This window comes from Sturnira hondurensis, unplaced genomic scaffold, assembly GCF_014824575.4.
Source record: "Sturnira hondurensis isolate 20B ecotype Veracruz unplaced genomic scaffold, ASM1482457v3 Scaffold0017394, whole genome shotgun sequence".
NCBI classification, from domain to species: domain Eukaryota; kingdom Metazoa; phylum Chordata; class Mammalia; order Chiroptera; family Phyllostomidae; genus Sturnira; species Sturnira hondurensis.
This window is the reverse complement of record NW_028090025.1, coordinates 3,643,734-3,669,468: the sequence shown is the minus strand read 5'-3', so window position 1 is coordinate 3,669,468 and position 25,735 is coordinate 3,643,734.

The window sequence follows — 25,735 nt, the reverse complement described above, 5'->3', positions numbered from 1 at the left end:
AGAAGTCAGGAGAGAAAGAAGAAAGAAAGGGAAAAGGAGAGAAAAACATGCTGTTCATTTGAGGATGTAAATGGGGGTTGGGGTGCTTAAAAAGTAGATTTCAGGATGAAGATATTTGCCTGGAAATCTCAATAAAAAGAGATATCTCCACTTATTCTACTTTCTGGTACCTTCACTCTCTCCTGTTACCTCCCTGTTTTGTTTTCTCGCTGGCTGCCAAATCCTCTGCCTTTACTCGACCCCCACCCCCATCTCACACACATTTTTTTTTTTTTGGCTTACCTACTCTTGGCTGTAGTCAAATCAATCAATTCATTATTTTTTGCTTCCTGCTTGGATACTGTGGTTCCTGGCCTGGTCCTGTATGGTAATAACTCTTAATCACAGAGAATAAGTCACCTCCTACCACCTCCTAGGGAAGGTTATCAGAAGGGGCTATTGAACAAAGAGGGTATAGATTGATATCAAAGCACTATTTAGCCTCACTTCTTTGATTGTTTTAGCCATGATATATAATTTATTTTGATATGTTAAACAACATTTTAAAATGCATGAGATTTTTATATTCATTAAAAAGGGGATGGGAGTTTAAAGTAAATTAATAACACTGATGTATAGATCCTGGGAAAATCAGTGAACCTCTTTCAGGGAAGGAAAACCTGGACCAATTCTGGTGCAAATGGAATCTTTAAGCACTTCATAATGGAGAAAACTGGTTTTCTGTGCAGCTTTGCCCAACTATCAGGGAGAATCATTAAACTTTATGTAAATAACATTCCATTTGCTACTATGTATAATTTGTTGAGCAATAAAGATGGAAAATCTTTGTGGCATAATTGCACTATTCTATGAATGGGCTTCATGCACACTTTTTGCACGCTATCCTTATTGCAATCTTACAGAATTTTTAAATTGTGCAAGATTGTCTCCTTACATTGAAATTCAAAATGTTTCCTACTGAGAGATATAATAATTAAAAAACACATTTAGGATTAAAAAATCTGGTAATATTTTCAAAAAACACGTCTCAATAACGTAATGGGTTTTGAAAGACAGAGTTGACTGTGTTGGAGTTTTAAGTTTTGCAAGGTGAAGATGAGATTTCTTATCTTCCCATGGAAATGGAAACACACATTATGTCATCAGTTTGAATACCCACCCCATGCTGGGACTTTGATAAATGTAATTTTAAAAAGAGAAGTGCATGCTTGACTGGAGGGAAGAACTCAGCAGGCTGGGCAGTCAGAATAGGAGCAGCTACAGGCCAATGTGACAAAGGCTAGCTGATGTGCACTTGGAATAAACAAAATTCCCTATTAGGGGCACCAACTGCAACACAGCTGCAGGTGGCAAATGCACATGCACAACTAGGTCTCCATCTCCTTGCACCCTAGGCAGAGGAGCAGGCCAGTGTGGGTGAGCATGGAGGTGGCCGGGTGCACAGACACTAACTGGCCTCCACTCTTATTCTGTAGTTGCCTTTGCACCATGAAGGCAGCCTGTTTTATTTGTATACAAAGAAGTACAAAGGCAAGGGAGTTCCTTGTATACATAGTTCTGCTATTTAACCTATTTAATGGTTTGTGATAATGTCATAGGTCATATTACATTTTGTAAAAATCCAATGAGATTCAAATAAAAATCAATCCAGACCTATTGTGTAGGTACACAAATCAGCCAATGTGTAAGTCAAGGCTGACTGTGAAAGAAATGTCACAGGCAGTCCTTGATTAATTGCCAAATTGTGGCCCTTCATGTACTGGGTCGCTCTGAGTGATGAAAAGATGTCTAGGTACAGATTCTGCTTTCAAAAGCCCATACTGTGGTGGCAGAAGTGAGACCTAAATACACAAAAAATGATTATAAAAATTATACTAAATAGGGGGAAAGGCAGAATGAATAGACAGAACCCAGAGAATTTTTAGGGCAGTGAAACTACTCTGTATAATACTCTAAGGGTGGATATGTGTTACTATACATTTGTCTAAACCCATAGAGCACAACACCAAGAGTGAACCCTAATAAAACTATGGTTTTGGGTGATGATGATGTGTCACTGTAGGCTCACTGATTGTAGTAAGTGTACCACTCTGATGGGGGATATTCACAATGGAAGAAAATGTGTGTGTGCAGGAGCAGAGTGTTTGTAGGAAATCCTGTACCTTTTGCTTAGTTTCTCTGTGAACTTAGAATTTCTCTAAGAAGTATGATGATAGATAGATAGATAGATAGATAGATAGATAGATAGATGATAGATAGATAGCTTAAGTGACATTTTGAGAGTATAATCTAGACAGTCACTGTTTTAGGGACATCTAACAAATTGTCTGTGTTCATAAACCCATCTTCTTGTTGTACGAACCATTATCTTACTCCAGAACACCTGGAGAGCCTAACATGCCCCACAGTGGCCCCTAGAACCTCCTTGATGAAGTCCTGGGGTCCTAGAAGAAACCTTTGGAGTCACAGAAGGTACTTCCTTCCTCTGTCAGGGACAGTGTGTTTCTGTGGTCCTAAATTAAAACTCAAGGAATATGTTCCTATAGAAGCAACATAAAAATAGGTGGACAGGTGAACAGTGAGGCTAATACAGTGTTAATTTGGGGTTAGATTATAATTTGTGCTAAATAGATATTTGGGGGACTGAGTATAACCTTCATTTATAATATTAATTTTATTGTAAAATGTTTTCAAAGTACCATTTACATGGTATTCTTTATCAATGTACTTTTAAGAAATCAACTAATGTGTAAGCCAAGGCTGGCTGTGAAAGAGATGTCACACAGGCAGTCCTTGATTAACTGCCAAATTAATTGACAAAATTTCTGCTTGGAGGCAGTAATATTTCATGTGCACTCAGAATGGTCAGGAAGGACTGGGCTCAGAGATTTGGGAGCTCTTATTATTTTGAGATGCCAGCTTTTCCACCTCTTTACTGATATAACCGGGTGGAGTGGTTTATAGCAATCAAGACCCAAAGGAAAAGGGTTTGCAGAAATCAGTAACCAATGAGTTTCAGAGAAGAAAGCTCCCGTCTAGGCCAGGGCACTTTTAATTCTACCTTATCTTTTCTTTTAAAATCACATCCAGTCAAGGAAGGTGAAACTCAAACGGTAACAATTAAGAACCAGTAACAAGCCTCTAATTTTGGAGATTTGGGGCCTGGATACAAAATTTTATGTTGAAAATTTTTATATTATAGGTCTTCCTTAAGCAAATAGTGTATTTCCTAACACCGATTTTATCAAATATTAAATAGCTAGCATAAAGCCTAAATTAGCCTAAAGCCTTTGAACCAGATTCCCTCTGGCTGGCACATTACCAGCTGGTTATGAACCAGAGATTCAGGGCCATCACCACTTCTTTCTTTCCCTGTCTTTCCTGGACTCCTCGTCGCTTAGAGTGAACAGGCGACTTGTCTGTCTTGTGGTTCATAACAGCAATTTCCACTGAATGGTTCCCTTCCAAGGAGAACAGACACCCTCTGTTTCTTATCTGGTGGCACTTTTCCTCACCCCTGCATCCCTGCCCCTTTGCAAGTTTACTCATCTTATCTATTCAAAGGACAAAAAAGTGCTCTGGCAAAGATACCAGTGGACTTGCACTTCATTCTTTCACATCACAGGACTCCATCGGAAGGATTCTGTTGGAAGAGGTGCTTCTTATCTTGTTTTACTTTGAAATGCTTTCAAAGGAGAGTTCTGACCCAGGCAGCAGCAATGGAGATGTCAGATAAGTCCTGCTTCGTGGAACAGAGTTCTGAGTTATGTGAGGAGAGCAGGGGCAGGCAGTGCTTCTTAGTTGGTCTCCACGCTAACGACTTATTTGGCCTCGTCTATTTCAATTAAAAAATTGAAAAATTGACAGCGTGATCAGTTTCATCATTTTGAGACGTAGATTTTTGAGGTAAAATTCCTGGTCAGAAGCTTTTGACTTTTCTTCTTTAGTTAGGGCTTTTTTTACTAAGATTTGTGCCTTTTTATAAAACTCCTTTGAAACATTGGTTTATCTAAAAGGCTGCAACTAGGGTGCCCATGCACAGAAGTTTGTAAATCAAGGTATTTTATAATTGTGTGCCAGTACTGAGTAAATAAGATATTATTCTGGAAACAAAACTTTCATGTGTTTTTTCTAAAGATTAAAGGGTACATATATGGAGAATACGTTTTTTTTTTCCTAGAGATTTTATTTATTTATCTTTAGAGAGGAAGGGAAGGAGAGAAGGAGAGAAACATCAATGTATGGCTGCCTCTCATGAGTCCCCCGCCAGAAACTGGCCCGCACCCAGGCATGTGCCCTGACTGGGAATCCAACTGTGATCATGTGGTTCACAGGACCAAGCTCAATCCACTGAGCCACACCAGCCAGGGCTGGAGAATAAGTTTTAATGTGAACATATTTAAATGATAAACTCCAAAAATATTTCAGCATTGTCATGCTTAGCTATTTTATAGAATGGTTAAGGAACAGACTTGGAGAAGAGCTTGTTTCGTTAGCCATCTGTAATATATTGTGCTTTCGGGTTGTGTTACAAGTTATCAATGCTCTGTTACATCTTGGAAATGCAGTTTGACTTATAAATAGTTAATGATGATACTTTAAAGTCAAATCTATTAGTTTTTCTTTTGTTTTTGTTTTTCACAAAAATTAGGGGGTTTATTTTGAGCTCTTACCACACACAGATAAGTTTTCTGCAAGAAAACTATTTCTAGAAAATGGCCAACTAACTGTGTTCCTCTTTGCACCTAAAGGTAAAAAAGAGATGCAAGCGTGACTAAATCTTGTTACCTGGTAATTGAAAGTAGACACATTCAAGCAGGAAGGGGAGAAAGGGATTCATTCTGGTGCTTTCTGTCCAGTGGATCGACCCACTGAATTTGTTAGTGTGTTGGATTCCGTCTTTGAATTTAAGCACCCAGCTTGAGATGAACGCAGGTGAGTGCCAGCTGGGAAGAGCTTATTTTGCAGAGTACTGGGATGGTGTTGCTTATAGTGCAGCTTGTGGAGATATTAGAGCATTGACAAAAGAAGATTGCTCATGCACTGCAGCAGCTCCAATTAGCTCAGCTTTCTCTGGTGTCATAGCTAGAAATCCAGCCAGGACACAGATATGACTGTTTATACTTCTTTCTCATGAAAAAAGAAATTGAGACTGTCAGCCTCTTCTGGACAGTAAGATGAGGAAAGCAACAAAGTCTAATTCTCACTGTGATTTTACATTGTTTTTGCTTGGCTTAGAAATTTTGCAGCCTGTTTACAAAAGGCACTAAATGGAAGAGAGAGAGGCAATACTAAATCAGTCTGCATAGAACATCCCAGAGATCTTACCCTGGAAATCCCTTGCTTAAGTGGAATTCGGAAGTATTGTTTTTGCTGCTTCTGCAATATTAAAAAGATAAATGGCAAGCAGGCTAGAGAAATTTTGAAGTTCTGGGTCAGGTGTGACACAGTTGTACATGGAGCTTAAAATTCATCACAGTAAAAATATGGATTGAGTAGGAATTAATTAGTAAAGGAATTAGAAAGCCCGACATGTATTTTATAAGGTGTTTTAAATTGATTGGTTAATCCTCATAATATCTGGAGTGAGGGGTCACAGAGAGTAGTCTATGGAGGCTGCAGCTCAACTGGGATTAGAACTCAGCCAGAGTAATTAGTCTGTTAAACCCGAGAAGGCAGTCAGGGAATTTCTTATTTTGTAGTTGGTTGATAAATTGCAAGTGATGCTTTGTTTAGGGGAAGATGAACTTTAAGTATGCTAAACACAATTAAGGTGAATCTTTGAGCTTTTACATTCTGAGCAAGATACAGCTGAGACTTTATTTCATGATACTATACAAATGAGAACATTTCTCTGCTTTTTAAAATTTACTCATCTTCTGCAATTGTTTAAGAATGAAATAAAATTCTATCTCCTTCATAAAGCCTTTTCAACTTACAAAGAAGCTATGGTTTTCTTAAAATATTTTATTTCTCCTCTTCACAACAACTCTGTGAACATTTAACAGATAAAAGCAGCTGTGACTCTGGCTGGTGTGGCTCAGTGGACTGAGAGCAGGCTGTGAACCAAAGGGTCACCAGTTCAATTCCTAGTCAGGGTGGATGCCTGGGTTATGGGCTAGGTCAGTGAGGCTCATGTGAGAGGCAAGCACACATTACCATTTCTCTCCCTCTTTTTCTCCCTCCCTTCCCCTCTCTCTAAAATAAATAAATAAAATCTTTTTTAAAAAGCAGCTGGGATTTAGAGCACTGTTTTACTAATAAAAGTCAGAATCAAAATTCAAACTCATGAAGGTTCTGAGCTGACACACATTTCTTCTGTGAAAACTAAGTCCTCCCTCTTAGACTCTGAATTGATCTGCCATTTAATTTTATCCTTATTCTTTGTTACTTAAATATTTTTGTTACAACTTATTAATTATAAGCAACCATGGTTATATTTCTAATGAAAACTTCCTAGTTGTTGGCACAGTTTGCAAAATATTGGTGATATAACTATACTATTTTTAAAAAATGCAGGTTGAGGAGGGGCTTGTGTGCTGAATCAACTCTTTTCTTACCATAACTGATGTGGTTTATGTGTGGTGTGAAGTGGAAAAGCTGTCTATATGAATGGTCTTGTTCTGAATTTTCTCAGTGTTTCTGGAATCTTTATTCCAGGTCTGTGAATAATCCTCGAGGAGCTACATTACCGTGTATGGAGTCTGCTAAGGGAAAAAAATCTATTTAGTAAATAAATGATTGAATGCAAAGATAATCTTTATACAGAGACTGCAGTCATTCATGATAGAGAAAATTCTTTTCTTTATGTAACTGGTCAGCTTGCATCGTGAGAATACCACTTTACCTCTTTGTAGAGAAATATCTGTGTAAGTAAGCTCTAATAGAAGCCAGTGTATTACATTGCTCTTCCAAGATTTCTATGTTGCTCATGAATGTGTTAATAGTCATCTTCCTTACTTTTTAACAGAATTTGCTATGTTTATCTTAAGGAAATTTTCTTTCTCTGTAGAGATGCTATTTTGGTAGATATCATCTTCTCCTGTATAAATGTCAAAATCTGCTTAGTAAGAAAGCGTCAGTGAAGTATTTCATCTTGAAAACTCTAGATGATCTCAGAGAATGTAGTTAATGATACAACCAAAGTCAACACAAACTTGACTCCTACCAAGCCTAAGGCAAAAGCTGTTATGATCATTTGGCATCCACCTGCTGAGGTAGGATAGAGGAGATAAGTAAAGAAGGATTGCAACATTGTGATATTTGCTGTATGTGGTAGAGAGGAAAAGACTTTGGACATACAACGGTTGTTTAGCATAAAGAGCTCATGTGCTTTAGTAACATGTAGGATATATTTGTAAAAGAGTGAAGAGAAAATTATGCTCAAATAATGCCATGAATAGTTACCTTCATATATTCTGTATCATGCACAAGCAAAGATATACAGGAAATGGCTCACCACTTACTTGAAGTAGTAGAACATTCTAGTGAGAAAAGATTTTAGAAATCCTTTAGGTCAGCTTATTTTTGTTTGGGATTGTCTGTGCTTGCTGCCTCCATAGAAATCCTATAAGACTTTACAATTTTTATATGATTCTGATACAAAATGAACCAAATAGCCTTGATTCAGAGTATGGGTTCATTCACTCATCCATTGTGGGGGCGACTTTCCTCACAAGTCCCCCTGTGTGCCATGGATGAGAGTAATCATGACTGAGACATGATGTGATTTGCTTGGGGAGGAGAAGTGGCCATTTTCCCAGAGGAAAAAAGCCATGAGCAGTGGCCAGTTTCTCTGAGGAGAAAAAGGCCTTGGGCCCCTTCCTCCAGGGCCTTTTATTGGGTTCTAATACACAGGAATACAGGGCAGCAAGGATCAAACAGTAAGTAACATTTCAAAGATATCTGAGGGCTTAGTATGAGTCAGAGTCTGTCAGGAACAGAGTTTTGGGGTTTCCTGCTCAAACCCTTAATATATGAATGAAAGCACTCTTAGCAGAGCAGATTTCACAGGTTTATCAGCAAGTCTTTGTGATGCCAGATTTTTCCCCAGGACATGCTCTAGCAAGGCAAGTAGCTGAACCTCACCCCAACAGGTATTCAGGCTTAAGGGGATTAGAGCCAGGAAGCACTTCTCCCAGAGAACATGGGGACTCTGGGGCTTTGTCAAAGCTGGGGTTGAGAGTCCTTTGCTCTTTGTTGCAGCCTCCCCCCCCCCAGTCCTTCCATGATGGCCTCCCAAGCGATGGAGTCTAGCTTAGGTTGCCCCCTACTGTGAGGGGTCTTACCCATCTTTGACTTCCGACCAAGCTTAGGGGGCAGGGAGAGGAAACTGAGGCAGCGTTTGCTACCAGAGACAAGCTTTGTTTCCTGCGGCTCGCATTCCAAAGGTCATCCCTCACCCTTAGCCACAAGAGGTCAAGAGACAGTTTCTAGAACCAGGCAGAGCAGTCTACAACAATCTATTCATCCAAAAAGCAGATGTTGAGTGACAGTTTCTGTATCACTAGTTTCTAGAGACAAAAGGATGAACAAAAGGCTTTGTCTGTGGAGAAAAAAGTCTAGCATTGATATTCCACATGTAAACATTTAATTCTTTTTTTAAATGATTTTTTTATTTAATTCTTGTTCAAGTTCAGCTTTCTGTCTTATATTCCCAACCCTGCCCGACCCCCCCGCCCCATGCTCCCCGCCTCCCTCCCATTCCCCCCCCACCCTTAGTTATTGTCCATGTGTCCTTTATACTTGTTCATGTGAGTCCATCCCCTTTTCCCCTATGATTCTCTCCCCTCTGGACCCTGTCAGCCTGTTCCGTATTTGAGTGTCATTTGTCATATTTTGCTTGCTTGTTTGTTTTGTTTAGATCCCTGTTAGCGGTGATATCATATGGTATTTGTCTTTCACCACCTGGATTATTTCGCTCAGCATAATGCTTTCCAGTTCCATCCATGATGTTGCAAATGGTAGGAGCGCCTTCTTCCTTTCTGCAGCATAGAGTTCCATTGTGTAAATGTACCACAGTTTTTTGATCCAGTCATTGACCGATGGGCATCTAGGTTGCTTCCAACTCTTGGCTATCGTGAATTGTGCTGCTATGAACATTGGGGTGCGTAGGTTCTTTTGGATTGGTGTTTCAGGGTTCTTAGGATATACTCCTAATAGTGGAATTGCTGGGTCAAAAGGCATGTTCATTTTTAGTTTTCTTAAACATTTAATTCTTATACCATATAATACTTGCTAAAAATAAGTATTTATGAAATGCTATGGAAATGCAAAGAAGGAAATTGTTTTACTTGATATAGTTGGGTAAATATTTTAGAAGAGGGCTTCTTCTAAAACCCCACTAGAAATAGGGCTTAAAAGATATATGAATGTTTATCATTTGGAGAAAGGATAGAAAAGGGAACAGTATTTTACACAAGAGAAAGATAAAAATACATGGTGAGTAATAAATTATTTCATGCTGTTTGCTAAATGGAAAGGTAGAAATGACATTTCTCATTAACTTATTGCTTTATTGATCATACCTGTTGCAAGTATTTTAGTGTGTAAGTGCACTACATTTTCCATTTCTTCTTTTGAGTCTTGACTAGGAAGCAGTACTCATTTCCAGAGTCATGAGGTATATTCTGGAAACAGCCACAGGCATCCTTCACAATAGCCGTAGTTTACTTGAATCAGGTAAACAAGATCCAAGCCCTGACACATCATCAACAACAAAGGCTTCTGGCAATAATCACATTCTACAAACCACAGTATTTTTGTTATTTATTTTTTTTAAAGAATAAAGAATTAAAAATGACACATTTTCTCAAAAGATACTCTTGATACTGGAGTATGTTATATTTCCCATCTTTTCTTTATAACCCATTAGAAACCACATATTTAGTTCGGGCTTGTACTTTGATTTTCACAAATCCTACTGAGTTCCACTATTACATTTGACATTAAACTTTAGAGTTTAGATTGATGGTAAAGTCAACAAATTTTTAAAATGTACTTTAACCAAATGTAGACAGAACATCATAAAACTTAAAAAGTTTTAACTGCTCAACCATAGAGAGTTGTGAAAAATATGATGGCTTTTAAGACAAATAGCACATTTTAAAACAGAATACAGTTCCATAACATGTCTGTAAGGCACTAGTATACTTGGGAGTCATTTGTGTCTTATTTTTGTGTTTGTATTTTTACTTAGAAAATATACAGGACAAAGTACCTGAAAAATAGTAACTCAGAATAATAATTAAAACCTTTTTCCCATCAACCTTTCCTTAATTTAACTGGGCCATCCATACCAATTAGACCCAATTCTCTTGCTGTAGGACTTTCACAAAGGTCAAAGCTCTGCCTGACAATACTTTTTATTTAAACAAAGCCCCATATTTACTTCTGTGTCTTTCCTCCCAACTTTCAAAAACTCCAGGGAGTCCCAGCTTCTTTTCATGTTTTGGTCTCTTGGTTCCCCTGCAGGCAGAAATCTTCACCTTTGTAAGACAGTAATAGTTCTTCACTGAAGAAAATCACCACAGTGCCCAGCTTGGGAAATAAAGTAGAAAATAAATAAGATAGCTGATAAACTTTCAACAGAAATTAAAAAAAATAGGACATATATAGACACTATGCTACACACAAAGACCCATAATTGAAATATTTCCCACCAAAACAGTTTTTGCATTTAACGGATCTGCAAAATTACTTCAATTTTCCAGTTTGCTTTCTTCAAAGAGGGCTTTTACATTAGAGGATGTTTTCTTTTTGTTCTACTTCCTGCTGGTTGTTTACTTTTCTCTAATCCCTCTTTTTATCTTATTTTCTTGTGAAAACAATTGTATATAATTCATATCTATCTCTTGGACATGTCAATCACACACTCCCTAAACCTACAGTTGTCCAGTCTCACTGTAGACGGGAATGCACTCACAGCCTTCTTTGTTGCTGTGCTTAATAAATGCTTGTCCACTTAATAATGTGCTTCTGATACTTGCATCAATTTCTACTCTCCCAATGTTCTGATAAGAGTGGAGCCTTTCCCTCCATCTGTTTACATCATATTGTTCTAGTGGGCTGATGTCTTTTTGGTTAACTTTAATAGCAATTAGCAAATACTAGGCACTGCCAGGATAAGAATTATTTTATTTTAATGCTACTGGTGCACTAGACTCACTTTGCTTAATTGGAGCATAATGTTTTCCTTAAACCACACTTCAGGATGAACATTTATTAGTAGCTGCTTGCAATAAACTAGCCAACATTGTTTGGATAAAAATTTTGGATAAGTATTTTTCCCCATTTACAGGTCTTCATTTGCTCTCTGGATTTTCACAGAAATGCAACCATTTTAAATTCCAGTGGTGGTGCTTTTCCATCCAAGACTTACTTTTTAAAAACAGTGAATTATAAAAGGATTTGCCAAACCAGAGTTCTCAGTTCCTCCCCTTGGAAATCTCAGTTAAGGAAGGCTTGATGTTTAAAATACATTTATGCTGTCTTAATGTAAAAAAATTTTACACAGAAGTATGCATTTAAACAAAAAGGTTAGAAAGTCTGAGAAATAGGCAGAAGAAGTATCATACTGGGAGGAATATTCCAAAACAGACCAGCAATGAGCCTTTATTGACATTTCTTTGATATTCTTTTTGAGAAGAGGAACTCTCACCTGCCTGTGATGTGTGGTGGGATGATTACATATCCAGTCCTCTACTCATTATCATTTTGGCACCATGCTATTTTCTAAACAATTTGTTATTCCCTATCACCTCTAGTAATTTTTGTCACCATAGCTGTCTGAGTTTATTTCTTTAATGGCTTCTTGGTAACATACTTTTCCAAGTGTTACTTTTTAATTCATCTAGGGTGAATTTCATCTTCTTAGAGTGTCTTGGTAAGACACCTTAAACTGGAGACAAACACAAAAGAGCTTCAAATTAACAGAAGTGAGTTGCATTTCATTATTCTCATATGTACCCTTTCTCCATCTTTTCCTAGCATTATTGTTTCTGTCCCATTCCCCTTGGAGTCCATTATTTTTTCCTTAGTTGATCGTTGGCGAGCAGTTCCACTTGTCTTCCAGTACAAGCTTTGCCTGGAACTCTTAGTTCATATTTCCAGCGTCACCTACTAATGGCATTGTGATGTGAGAATCACATTAATGAACCTTGAGTAGTTGAGAAAGAGAATAGTTCATCAAATTAGCTCAACTTTCCTGAGACACAAGAAACACAAATCCTCTACAGAGAAACTTCAGTCAATATGTGCCTTCATCATAGGGAAGTTAAAAATAGCAGAGTTACTTATCTCAGGGCATTTCCATTGAAGTTACCTCAAGCCCTGCAGCTGGGCCTAGATCAGCAGACCCTGAAAATTTCCTTTTACTTGATTTCGAGTCACCATGGGTTTAGACATAGAAGACTGATGTGTTTAGACACTGGTGATCCAGTGTGTTGGATGGAAGTATGATTTTAAGGTCTGACATCATAATGACCATTATTTTTTGTCCTTTATTTATTTATTTATTTATTTTGCTTTTTACACTTTATTCAGTTATTATTTTTTAAAATTATTTTATTGTTTTTCAATTACAGTTGTCTGCATTTACTCTCCACTACCCTCCCCAACCCCAGTCAAAGCCTCCTCCCTCCCTTGCTTCCACCCACCTTGGTTTTGTCCATGTGTCTTTTGTAGCTGTTCCTGAAAACCCTTTCCCTCTCCCTCCCATGTGTCCTTTAGAATAGATAATTGATTATAAAATACAGCTACATTAGAAAACAAAAGTGACATTACTTTTACTTTTGCAATGTCACTTTTTTGCGGGGCAGGCGCGTGACTTAAAAGAAAAGATGTAAATTTAGGTAATGCATAACAGAGTATGTATCATTCTCTAGTAAATTCTCTATAAGCAGGTGTGACACAGTACTGCTGAAACTCAACTCTCTGACAAGAATTAGTGTACATTAACTTCTTTTTTTTTAAATTGAACTAAGGTTGGATTGTTGAAGGCATTGCGGCTTCTCAAGTACTCCTGATCTGAATATAAATTGGCTTTAGTTTCTCTTTCTAGTGTTTAATCAACAAATAGACGATAAGTATTTCACTTTGCAATTTCAAACTTTCATGACCAAGATAAAATAATAGTGCACAATGATCATTTGATTAAGTTATCAGTGGGACTAGGTATATTGTAACCAGTTCATGTTTCAAAACAGCCCTCACATAAACCCAGAAATGGAATTAGAGGGCTTGCTATCTGCTTTGTGACATGAAGGAGATTGGTTGGAATAGAAACAATTTGTCTAATTAAAATATTTCCACAGTAATTTTATGTAAATACTTAATTCTTGTGTTTGAATCATTCATTAGCACGGCATCCTTTGCACTCAGCTAGATTAATAAGAACACATTGTTAATGCTCCATCTCAATGACCAAAAGATAATTTTAACAAGAAGAAGGAAAATGTAAGGGATTAGAAAGGATGTAGCTATCCAAACTTTACTGACTTTATTCTAAAATCTTACACTTTTATAAACATACTTTTTAAATTAAGAGGTTCATTTGTATTTTCGCAGATTTGGATATTGAGTTTTGAAATAGAGTAGCAACTAAGTACAGCAAATGTTTTTACGTATTATTGTTATGTAAGGAAAATGATATTTTTCTTTAATAAGCATATCTCACAAAGTCAGCAAAAGGTCATTCTATAAGGGTCATTCTTGACCTTAAAAGTAAGGTCAAGATATAAAAAATAAGCTAATGGGAAAATAATCAAAAGGGTTATTACTATGTTAAATAAAATTCCTTGATAGAAGTAGATAGATAGTAAAACAGGCAGGCACCAAATCTCATATTTTCCTCAAGTGTGACTAATGCAACTTTCTAACAACATATGTAATCCTCAGACATTAAGAATCTCCTAAAAGAACTAAGAATCTCCTTAGTTCTCTAAGTATGAGCAGCATGAGGCGTGTGGGTGGGCCCCCGATGCTGCCTCTCAGTAGGGCTTCCCATGTGGAGGTGCAGGTGCAGACGCTGTTGCATCAGGGGATCACTGTCTACGAGCAGAGTGCCCACTGGCTTTTGTGGATGTCTGTGTTTTCAGTTTCCTTCATTTCTCACGGTCTAAGTCTGTCTGGGTGGGCAAGGTGTAACCAAGCAGTTTGCTGTGATAAGGTTGTCCAAATCCAGTAAGAGGTGGAATGTTGATTAAATGGATAAACATTTTTATTATACATTTTATTCCTTATAGTAGAGAGAGTAAGAGTTGAAGGCTGAAAGGTAGGTTGTTGTGAATTTTTACGTTTTCTTCTGAATGATATTTAAGACCTTTGTTCTCAATAGTTCTAAGATATTTACTGCCCTAAAGTTTGTTACAAATTTATCTGTAAATGTCCTTTTGAAATCTTCTAAAAAATCCAAAGGAATTTTCAGCTCCTGTTTTAGGTTCCACCAGGGTTGTGGTTAAAAAACAATCTAAAATTCAGCAACAAATCAGGTGACAATTAAAATTAAGCTGTTTATCCATCATTTATTTTTATTTATGCTTATCTATATCAAAAATGTTTGAGGTATATTAAATGTTAAAGTATATCTAAAATATAACAATTAAAAATATAAAGATATAAAATTAGGTTAAAGTAAAAAAGAAAAAAAGAAATTATACCTTAAAGATATCCAACAGCAAATTTATTTATTTTTTCTTTTTTACTTTTTTAATTTTGAAATATATATATTTTTTATTTGTCTCTTTTTTAAAACTTTTTTATTGTTGTTTAAGTACAGTTGTCTTTATTTCCCCCCTTGCTACTCTGCCCACTTCAGCCATCCCCACCTCCTACCCTCGATCCTAACTCCCTTTGGCCTTGCCCATGTGTCCCTTATACATTGAACAGCAAATTTAGCTTTGAGTTTCTAGAAAGTAAGTTCTTAAAAAAGGTTAGATTGGATTAGATTAGATTAGATTTGGTCCTCTTGAGATGAAAGGAAAAAAAAAACATAATCGGGTAGTGAAACATTTTAAACTGATTTAATTCTACAAAGAATGCTTCATAAGTGGATTCCAACAAAAATAGATAGTTTATATTCTGCAGGATCATTTTTGACCGTGGTTATGCAGGAGAATTTTCTTATCAGGTCAAATCCCATTATGATTCACCCTTAGAGCATCATACTTCTTACCTTCAAAGTATATAGCATAGCTGTAATTTCTATGTGATTATTACCTGTAATTTGTACTAAATACATTTAATTTCAATAGGAATAGAGGCCAGATTTACTTTTATTCAACATTGTGTGGCAGACATAGGGCTAGCATAAGGAAATATTCAGTAAGTTTTTGTTGAATGAGTAAATTCTTTTTCTTTAATTTTATTTTATTTAATTCTTGTTCAAGTACAGTTTTGTCTTATATTCCCAGTGCTGCCCCCACCAGTGCTCCCCACCTCCCTCCCATTTCCACCCCCCACCTTAGTTATTGTCTATGTGACCTTTATACTTGTTCATGTGAGTCCTTCCCCTTTTCCCCTGTGATTCTCTCTTCTCACCGCTCTGGTCCCTGTCAGCTTGTTCTGTATTTCAGTGTCTTTGGTCATATTTTGCTTGCTTGTTTGTTTTGTTGTTTAGATTCCTGTTAAGGGTGAGATCATATGGTATTTGTCTTTCACTGCCTGGCTTATTTCGCTCAGCATAATGCTTTCCAGTTCCATCCATGATGTTGCAAATGGTAGGAGCTCCTTCTTCCTTTCTGCAGCATAGAATTCCATTGTGTAAATGTACCATAGTTTTTTGACCCAATCATTTACCCATGGGCATCTAAGTTGCTTCCAACCCTTGGCTATTGTAAATTGTGCTGCTATGAACATTGGGGTGTATAGGTTCTTTTGGACTGGTGTTTTAGGGTTCTTAGGATATACTCCTAACAGTGGAATTGCTGGGTCAAAAGGCAGGTCCATTTTTAGTTTTCTTAGAAAATTCCATGCTGTTTTCCATAGTGGTTGTACTAGTCTGCAATCCCACCAACAGTGAACTAGGGTCCCCTTTCCCCCACAACTTCTCCAGCACTTGTTTGTTTCTTTGTTTATGATAGCCATTCTGACTGGTGTTAAGTGGTATCTCATTGTGGTTTTAATTTGCATCTCTCTCATAGCTAGTGATATCGAGCATCTTTTCATGTGTCTCTGGATCCTCTATATGTCCTCCTTGGTGAAGTGTCTGTTCAGGTCCTTTGCCCATTTTATAATTGGGTTGCTCATCTTCTTTGAGTGGAGTCATGTGAGTTCTTTGTATATTTCAGAGATTAAACCTTTGTCTGAGGTATCATTGGCAAATATGTTTTCCCAAACAGTTGGTTCTCTTTTTATCTTGATACTGTTTTCTTTAGCCATGCGGAAGCTTTTAATTTTGATGAGATCCCATTTGTTTATTCTTTTCTTTATGTCCCTTGCTCTAGAGGATGTATCAGCAAAAAACTCCCATTACACAAAAGTCCTGGACCAGATGGTTTCACAGGAGAATTCTACAAAGCTTTTAAGGAAGAGCTAATCCCTATTCTTCACAGACTATTCCAAAAAATCCAAAAGGAGGGAAAACTCCCCTACTCTTTTATGAAGTCAGCATCATCCTAATTCCAAAACCAGATAGAGACACAACAAAGCAAGAAAATCACAGGCCAATATCACTGATGAACATAGATGCTAAAATCCTCAATAAAATATTGGCAAATTGCATCCAACAATACATTAAAAAGATCATACACCACAACCAAGTGGGATTCATCCTAGGGATGCAAGGATGGTTCAATATTCGTAAATCAGTAAAGGTAATACACCACACAAAGACAAGCAAAGACAAAAATCACATGATCATATCAATAGATGCAGAAAAAGCTTTGATAAGGTACAACACCCAGTTATGATAAAGGCACTCAGCAAAGTGGGAATAGAGGGAGCATTCCTCAATGTAATAAAGGCCATATATGAAAGACCTACAGCCAACATCATACACAATGGGCAAAAACTAAAAGCTTTTCCACTAAGATCAGGAACAAGACAATGTTGTCCACTTTCACCACTTCTATTCAATATAGTATTAGAAGTTCTAGCCACAGCGATCAGACAAGAAAAGGAAATAAAAGGCATCCAAATCGGAAAGGAGGAAACAAAAGTGGCACTGTTCGCAGATGACATGGTAGTGTACATGGAAAATCCTATAGCCTCTACCAAAAAACTGCTCGAACTAATAAAGGAATTTGGCATAACAGCAGGATACAAAGTCAATATCCAGAAATCAAAGGCATTTTTGTATACGAACAATGAAACAGCAGAAGCAGAAATCAAGAAAAAAATCCCATTCGATATAGCAAAAAGAAAAATAAAATATCTGGGAATAAACCTAACCAAGGAGGTAAAAGACCTGTATGCAGAAAACTACACAACACTGAAGAAAGAAATCAAGGAAGACACAAACAAATGGAAACATATACCGTGTTCATGGATTGGAAGAATTAACATCATCAAAATGTCCATACTACCCAAAGCAATTTACAGATTCAATGCAATACCTGTTAAAGTTCCAATGGCATATTTCACAGACATAGAACAAACACTTCAAAAATTTATATGGAACCGTAAAAGACCCTGAATAGCAGCTGCAATTTTGAGAAAGAAAACAAAGTAGGAGAGATCACAACACCTGATATCAAACTGTATTACAAGGCCACTGTAATCAAAACAGCCTGGTACTGAATGAGTAAATTCTTTTTAATGAAAGCCTTTAATACCATCTCTTCAAAACTCAGGAGATTACAATAAATTTCAATCTTTGGGGTAAATTTCCTCAAAGAAAGTGAAGATAATATGATCTACCTAGTTGTCTGAGTTTTGATGGCATTATTATTCAGGTGTATGGTTTAGAACTTTCCAGGAATGTATGCATCAAATTCCCATTAGATTGAGCCTTCATATATTGAGTTCTCTGCTAAGTTTTGGTAAATGCTGGCTGCTAGGAATTCATGGTTACATTTTCTGAAAACAAAATATTTGAACTCTAACTCATGGAATAAAAATTGATACCAATGTCCAAATGAAACAGAGCACATTTTTTTCTGTAAGAATTCAAGTCTGTATTGTATTCTTGCTTAAATGCAGAACTATGTCCCTTTCCTTGGAAGATGGTGTGGTACAGTGAAATGGGGAGGGGTCTTGGGGGCCAGTCAGACCTGATTTCCAGTCCCAGCTCTTATTTGTGAGATATTGGGCAGAAACTCCTGCCTAAGACACAGGTTTGTTAATTGTAAAGTGGAGCAGCAGTATGCTATTTTTCAGAATTGTTGCTAAGTGACAATGAGTCAAAACTCTCTACCACACGCCAGGATAATACACAGAAGTTTTTTTTTTTTTAAATGAATGGTTTCTTGGAATCTATCTATTTAAGAAAGCTGAATAATGCCATTTAGTTTACCAAAGGTACACATAATGCCCTAGGTAAAATTCTGGAACCAAGATGGCTTTTGGGGTCAATAATATATTAATGACAGTTTTCCAGAAGTTTCCATAATACCATCACATATTAGAGCTACATCAATAGTTGCTGAATTAGAAATGAATAAATTAATCAATAGATTTGGATCTAAAATCTCTTGATTCTGCTTTACTATGGCTAGAATAAAACTAGAACTAGAATAAAACTAGAATAAAACTTTATAGGGCCAATAAAGTTTGTTTTAGCTTTTATATTATTTTTCTCCACCTATGGGTTTTCCCTTTCGAAATCCGAGTTTTTCAACACTCTTGAAGATTAAGGAATTTGCAAGTGTTTTTAAAAGCATAATGCATCCCAACTCCTTGCCATCATATAGCACATCTTAAAACAGCTTCTCTAAATGTCTGGGCTGAAGCAACACATCATAAGGTTTATTTGCCCACAAATTAAGTATTTAATGGAAAGAAAAATGTTATTTATTTTTACAGCGTATTTTCTGGAAAATCTATTTCTGGAAGCTAGCAGGCATGGAATGAACATGATGAATAAATGAATGAGTGCCTTTTTTAACTTCATTTATAACAAACCTTAATTTTACTATAGTTTAGATGTCCCTAACTGCATTACTGCTTCAGTTACTAAAACGGGAATATTCAAAAAAAATTTATGAGAAATCTATATTTCACTGAGAGGTAAACAATTCTCTTTTGGGGGGAGTAGGAAAGGGACAGATTTGGATTTTAATAAACTACATTCTTCCATCTGCTTCAACTATGAACTGTGTATACAATTTATCATCCTGACAGGATGATGCCCGGTGAGAACCACTGCACAGGAACAGCATCTGGAGTTGACTCTTTTCTGAAAAACGCATCTAGCCCTTTGTCACTCAGTGTGTGTAGTTCATTTTGTGAGTTTGGAGAGCCAAATGTGATACAGAAAAAAGGACAGGCACTCCCAGTAGAAGTCAGTAGCAGTGTGCTATTGTAGAAAGATAAAAAATAATGTTGCCCTGGCTGGTGCAGCTCAGTGGATTGAGCACAGGCCTGCAACCCAGAGGATCGCGGTTCGATTCCCAGTCAGGGCACATGCCTGGGTCGCAGGCCAGTTCCCAGTGGGGGAAACACAAGAGGCAACCATGCATTGATATTTCTATCCCTCTCTCCTTCCTTTTCCCTCTAAAGATAAATAAATAAAATATTTTAAAAAATAATGAAATTATACCACCATATTAATTCTTAGATCTTCAAGCAATTACCCCAAGTGTCTATAAGCTACTCAAACAAATGAAATAATTTGGGCTTAGAAAATTAAAGGTTTTCAATAAAAAGACATTTAAAAGAATGAGTTTCTGTATCAGTTTCCAAATCAGTCGCAAAAAACATGGATTGATAAAAATAGGAAGCCTGGGTTCTACTATCCATGAAAAAAGTGGTAGACCACAAGTAGGCCTTTTAAAAAAATTCTTTCATTTGTATTTTTAATGCTTATTTTTTCCATAAAGAATTACTTGGAAAATGAAAATGAACAGAAGGAAAGAGAAGAAAAAATTTCCACAGTCCTGCCACTCAAAGAGAAGTACTAAAGTAATGGTGTTTTCTATCTAGCTCTCCTCATTCCCTAATTTTTTTCACTATGGTAAAAATACACATAACATAATTTTTACCACCCTAACCATTTTTTAGTGTACAGTTCAGTAGTTTTAAATGCATTCATAATGTTGTGCAACCATCATCACCATACTTCCTATAGCTCTTTTCATCTTGTAAAACTAAAATTCTATATCTTTTAAACAATAACTCCCCTGCCTTCCTCTCCCAGTCTCCGACAAGCAACATTCTACTGTCTGTCTCTATGATTTTGAAGGCTCAAAGTCAAAATCAAGTATCTCATAGAAGTGAAATAAGCCAGTCACAAAAGAAAAACCAAATACTGTGTCATTCTGTGAGTAGGCTTTTTTTTAAGTCAATGACTTTGAACCTTTAAAAAAAAAAACAGGCCAGAGCATGGAAGCACCAGGTGTTTTGAGATTCTTCTAGGGACTTTGGAGTGGAGAAATCTAGTGCTTCACTCCTACAATTGTTACCATTGGCTTACTAATTGTGATAAAATGTGAGGTGCACTAAGTTACTATGTATTTTTTAAATCTACTTGTTTAAATCTTCTAGTAGATCATGAATACCCCTGCAGAAAACTGAGATAATCTGAACAGCTCTTTTATAGATGACTACAATGGTTCTTGGGTTTACAGAACACTTTCCTTGTCAGTCTTGCAAATGTGAATCTACTATTATAATATAGTTGCCTCTGGACATGCTATATGTTTTTTTTTAAATCTAGTTTGTGAAGCTTAAAGGTGCAGGATAAAATGGTAGAATCTGATTGTTCAACTCTCCTGCTGCCCCTGAATGCTGTGTCTGCATCCAGCAGCTTCCCCGTATGATGACCAGCCCAAATCCTGCTGGCTGACTGCTTCAAGGGGAGACCAGTGTGTGCACAGCGGCAGAGTGAGTCTCCTTGTTTTGTCCATAACATGCATTATGGACATTTCTGGCCAACAATGCCTTTTCTTGTTCTCTTTCAAATGGGATCTAGAGCCTCAGAATGAAAGGTAGTGTAGAGAAGTAGCCAGCAGCTTGGGTTCTGTGGTTTGTGGGGATCTGTCTGAGTCTTAGTCAGAGCTCTGCCTCTCTGGGTCTCAGTTTCCTTATCCAAACGGTACCTGCCTCCTGGGGTTCTGGGAGGATTGACTGAATGCAGGAAAAGCTGTTGGAGTGTGCTAGGTGTATAGCTAGTTGAGGAGTCTGGCATGGCCCTTGTGCACCCTAGAGGAGGTTCACAGAAGGGGAAACAGGCCTGAAGAGATGAAGTGGTTTGTTGGAGTCATGCTGGCCTAGTCAGAATGGGGACCCAGGGGTCCAGGGGTCCAGTTACTGACCTTAGTTCTCTCTACTTTCAGTACTTTTTATTATTTTTTATAATTTAAACCTTTAAATTCCTTAATTATTGTCTGAGAACACAAACTAATTTTCAAGAGAGATTTTTTAAATTCCAGGACTTACTTGTATTAGTAAGATCTTTATTTATTTTAAAGATAAAGGTTAGTAGATAAGTCATATTGTATATTTTATTTTGCAACTACAGGTTTATATTGTCATTAAAGTCATTATCAATTTTTTTATACTCAGATCTAGAGTCTGTTGAATTATTAAATGCTACATGATGCCATAAGCACTGTCCCTGAGCTGTCTTAGCAGGCCTGTTGTGAAAGAAAATGTATTTATACCCATAGATCTAAGTGATAACACTTCCTCGTAAACTTTTAAGATGCATTAGCCACATCGTATGACTTAAAAAGATGAGACAACAGGTATATTAAAGGAATAACAATTTTTGAAAGGAACACTTGTATTTTTTAGCTTTCAGCATCATATATTTTAATTTTTTGTCATAAAAGTAAGAAAAGAATTTTGACCAAATGGGCAAAACATATACTACTTATGATATGTACAATGTTTCACTAAAGTGAGCCTAAGACTAAGAGGTCTAACATGAAGGATTCATACTGAATGTGATTTTTCAATCTCACACTCTTTAAGGGTTTTCAGTTGCAGCTTTACTGTACTCATTCCAATATGTGTGTGATCTTTTTATTCCTGTATACAAAATATTATTTCGCATTTTCCTATTGTAGCAAAATGAGTTAAATATCCACAGTCAATCAATCATCCCTTATGAATGATTATTTTATATTATCATACCTTCTTTTAGGTGATTTTACTATATTCTTCTATGGAATGGTAAGAATGTAGACTTAATCTGTTTTTTCCGGGCAACTGCAAGTTAGCATGGAAATGTATCCACAGGCATTTGCTATGGGTAAGTATATTTCCCCTCTCACACCCAGCCAGGATTAAAAAAAAAGAAATTACAATGAATCTACCCATTTCTAATAACCTCCTTCTACAATTCCTTTGCTGAATTATATTATTTCCTTTCACCAAGGAGAAAAACCAGCTGAATAAGTTGAGGCAGGTCAATGAACATGAACAAGCATTCCCCACAGGGGAGTGTGTGTTAAAGTTTGACATTGAACCCAGACTGGTGGGAAATTGGAAATTAGATTTATGAGAAACTGATGCTGATTCTTAACTTTTCTCAATTTACAGTCTATTGTTTTCAGGGGAGTATCTGTTTCTCACAAGCAGAGAAGAGAATACAGAGTAAGAGGCTCTAGGGAAGTGTGAAGTCTTGGATTGGCATGGTTTCAACATATATCCTCAAGTACAGGATTTATAAGCATATGGCTAAGGTTGAACTGTTTCAATTGTGGCACAGAGAGAGGTTGTTAAGAGCTTTAAAAAGCTAAGGGGGGTAGCAAATAGGCAAATGTTTCAGGACACTGGAGTTATAAGGAGACTAACAGCTGGGTTTGAGTAAAACAGAACCCCCACCCTCTTTTGGTGGTTTCTAGGTACCAGTGGGAAGGCCCATAACAGAGTTATTGTGTTTCTCTGAATCAGGGAAGGAAATCCAACACTCCCCTGCATTCACCATCTGAACAAGCTTTATTTTATTCTGAGGGAAACAAACTGAAATTTCAGCATAGGCAAGATGGCTGTTTCTGATGCAGAAACATTGAGAATATCCTTAACAGAGTGTAACTCTTAATCAGGGTTGTTTATCCACTTTGGGAGCCACCACAGGTCACGCTACTCATTTGGTGCCATTTGGTCTGCTCTGACGCCTTTCTGGACAGGAAGTCGTTGAGATTAAAGGTTGTATTTTTATGGGCTCCTGCTTGCCTACTCCAAGCTATTAACTGACGATGAGAAATGTAATTAGAAGTAATTTTCAAGAAGGGATATTAACAATCATTTGTGTGTGTGTGAGGATGAAAAAATAGGAGGAAATAAAGGTGGAATAATTTAGGGAAGAAATACTAAGTAGAAACCAGAAAAGTCAATGGACTATTGAAAATAAAAGTATTTTTGTGTTGAAGTAGAATTTTCTTGTTTAAGATACGTATTGTATATATGATTAAAACAACATTAATAAAGAACTTAGAATATTAGGATACTAACAGAGAGTCCAAATAAAAGATTCCATCTGACTTCCTGCAGCTGCCCTTCTTAAAGGATTTTTTTTTACCTAAACATTATCTTGACAAACGGAAACAAGTAAATATTTGAAGAAAGTAAAACTGCTTGTGAGTGGAGGAGAGAGAGAGAGGCCATTTGTTCTTCTTCAGCCTGCCTTGGTGTCATGGTTCCATCTACAATTGTTTAAAAAGAAAACATTTTGAAAATCTAATTTCTTCATACAAACCTGGAGGGTCTGTATTTCATGTACAGACAACTTGGGTTTGTATTTTTACACATGACATCTACCAAGGAAAGGTAACATGGTTCCATTGATGATTCAATTATACCTGAAAAAAATGCTTTAGCTTTTCAGAATGCACAATTGTTGATACCACAGGAAATTAATATTTATTTTTCATGCATGTTGCTTTGACTTTGAATGAAAGTTTTAGATGACTCAAATTTTTGGAATTTTGTATATGTGTGTACATGTGCATGTTGGGGCATTCACTGACATGTAAAAATGTAACGCTATTACCATTGTACATGAAGAAAGTTTTAAAATATTTCATTCTTTCTAGTTCTCTATTCAACTTCAATGAAACCAATATGCACCTAGTAAATTTTCTTCAGGAGAATCACAAAAGTATTAAAATAATTTTTAACATGAAAAATAATTTAATTAAGTAGTTTATTATCAGTAAGCCATCGCTTATTAATATATCAGATTAATTATGTACATTAAAGCTTACTTGAAATTTGGAAAATTAGTAATTTGTCATTAATAGAAGAAATCATTTTTAAAAGGAATAGAATAACAGGTTCATGTTTTTGGAGGACATATACACTGGAAATTTAAAACATAATATTTGGTGTGTATTTAATTTAGAAAATATGAAAAATGCAAAGAAAAAATAACAGTTATACATAATCTCCTCATCCACTGACAACTGCTGTTATCATTTTGGTTTGCTGATTTCATCTCTTTTTCTCTGCTTATGTATATGGTTAAGTAGTTCTACACCTATCTACCAATGCTAGTATTTTTAAAAATGGGAGTCTATGTTACAATTTGTTTTTACCTACTCTAATAAGAATATTTTCTGACTTCATTACTTCTTCACAACTCACATTATAATTTATTTATTTAATCTATCTCTTATTGTTGGCCATTTAGTTTGGTTACAATGTTTCTTAGTAGCAGTTAATTTGAATGAAAAGTTGCCTTAATGCCAATCCTCCCGATGTAGGTGGATAGTTAGGTTTTGAGGGTAACTCATTTATAACCTTTCCTGGGGTAAACTTCTTCACGCTCTTCTCCCAACATTGCGACCTGGAGCTCTCCTTTGTTGATTTCCCCATTGAAAACTCTCTTACTATACTTTTCTATTAGCTATCATGAAACTGCTAAATTTATTTTGGATTTTAACTGTAGAAAATTCTCAATAGTTGTCTTGGAGTTTCCACTCAGATCATGTGGGTGTTTCAGGCCCTGGATGTTATTTTCACCTATTTTAGGTGCACAGCTTCAATGCTTCAACACTAAAATAGATTGTCCTTGTGCAGATTTCCTCAGACACCCTGCATGCAGCTTCCTTCTAGTTGGTCAAAGCCAATTTAGCACTTATCTGACAGGGCTAAGAATGCTTGCTTTCCTGTTATTTTCCTCCTTTTTGTCTTTATATAGATAATATTTTATAAACAAAAGGTGGATATTTTACACTAATGCTTGAGAAGTCTGGATAGTTAGGAAAAGAATCTGCCTTCATGTGGAAGTGTGATGGACACTGTACTTGTTGCCTGGAAACGTGCTCTGCAGGTGGACTTTCTGGTGCTCAGGTAGATTCATTGCTAAATGAACCTCTGTGATAATACTTTCAAGGGAAGGGAAGCTTCTCACAGTTCATGCACATACTCAATGGAGCATGAATTAAGATGCACAGTGAGCTAAAAATCCAGTGTTCTCTGGAGCTTCTTTCAGAAAAGTTCTTGGTATGTTCTCCGTATCAACTAAGACTAACATAGAAGCAACCTGGAGGAATCATTCTCCTTATGTGTACTTTCTATTCTTTATACCACCTGTTTTTTTGGGGGGGGTGAGAAAGAGAAAATGAACAATCTCTTATTATTAGTTGCTTCCCCGTGTTTGTTTATGTTCAGAGCCAAGCTCATTAGTGAA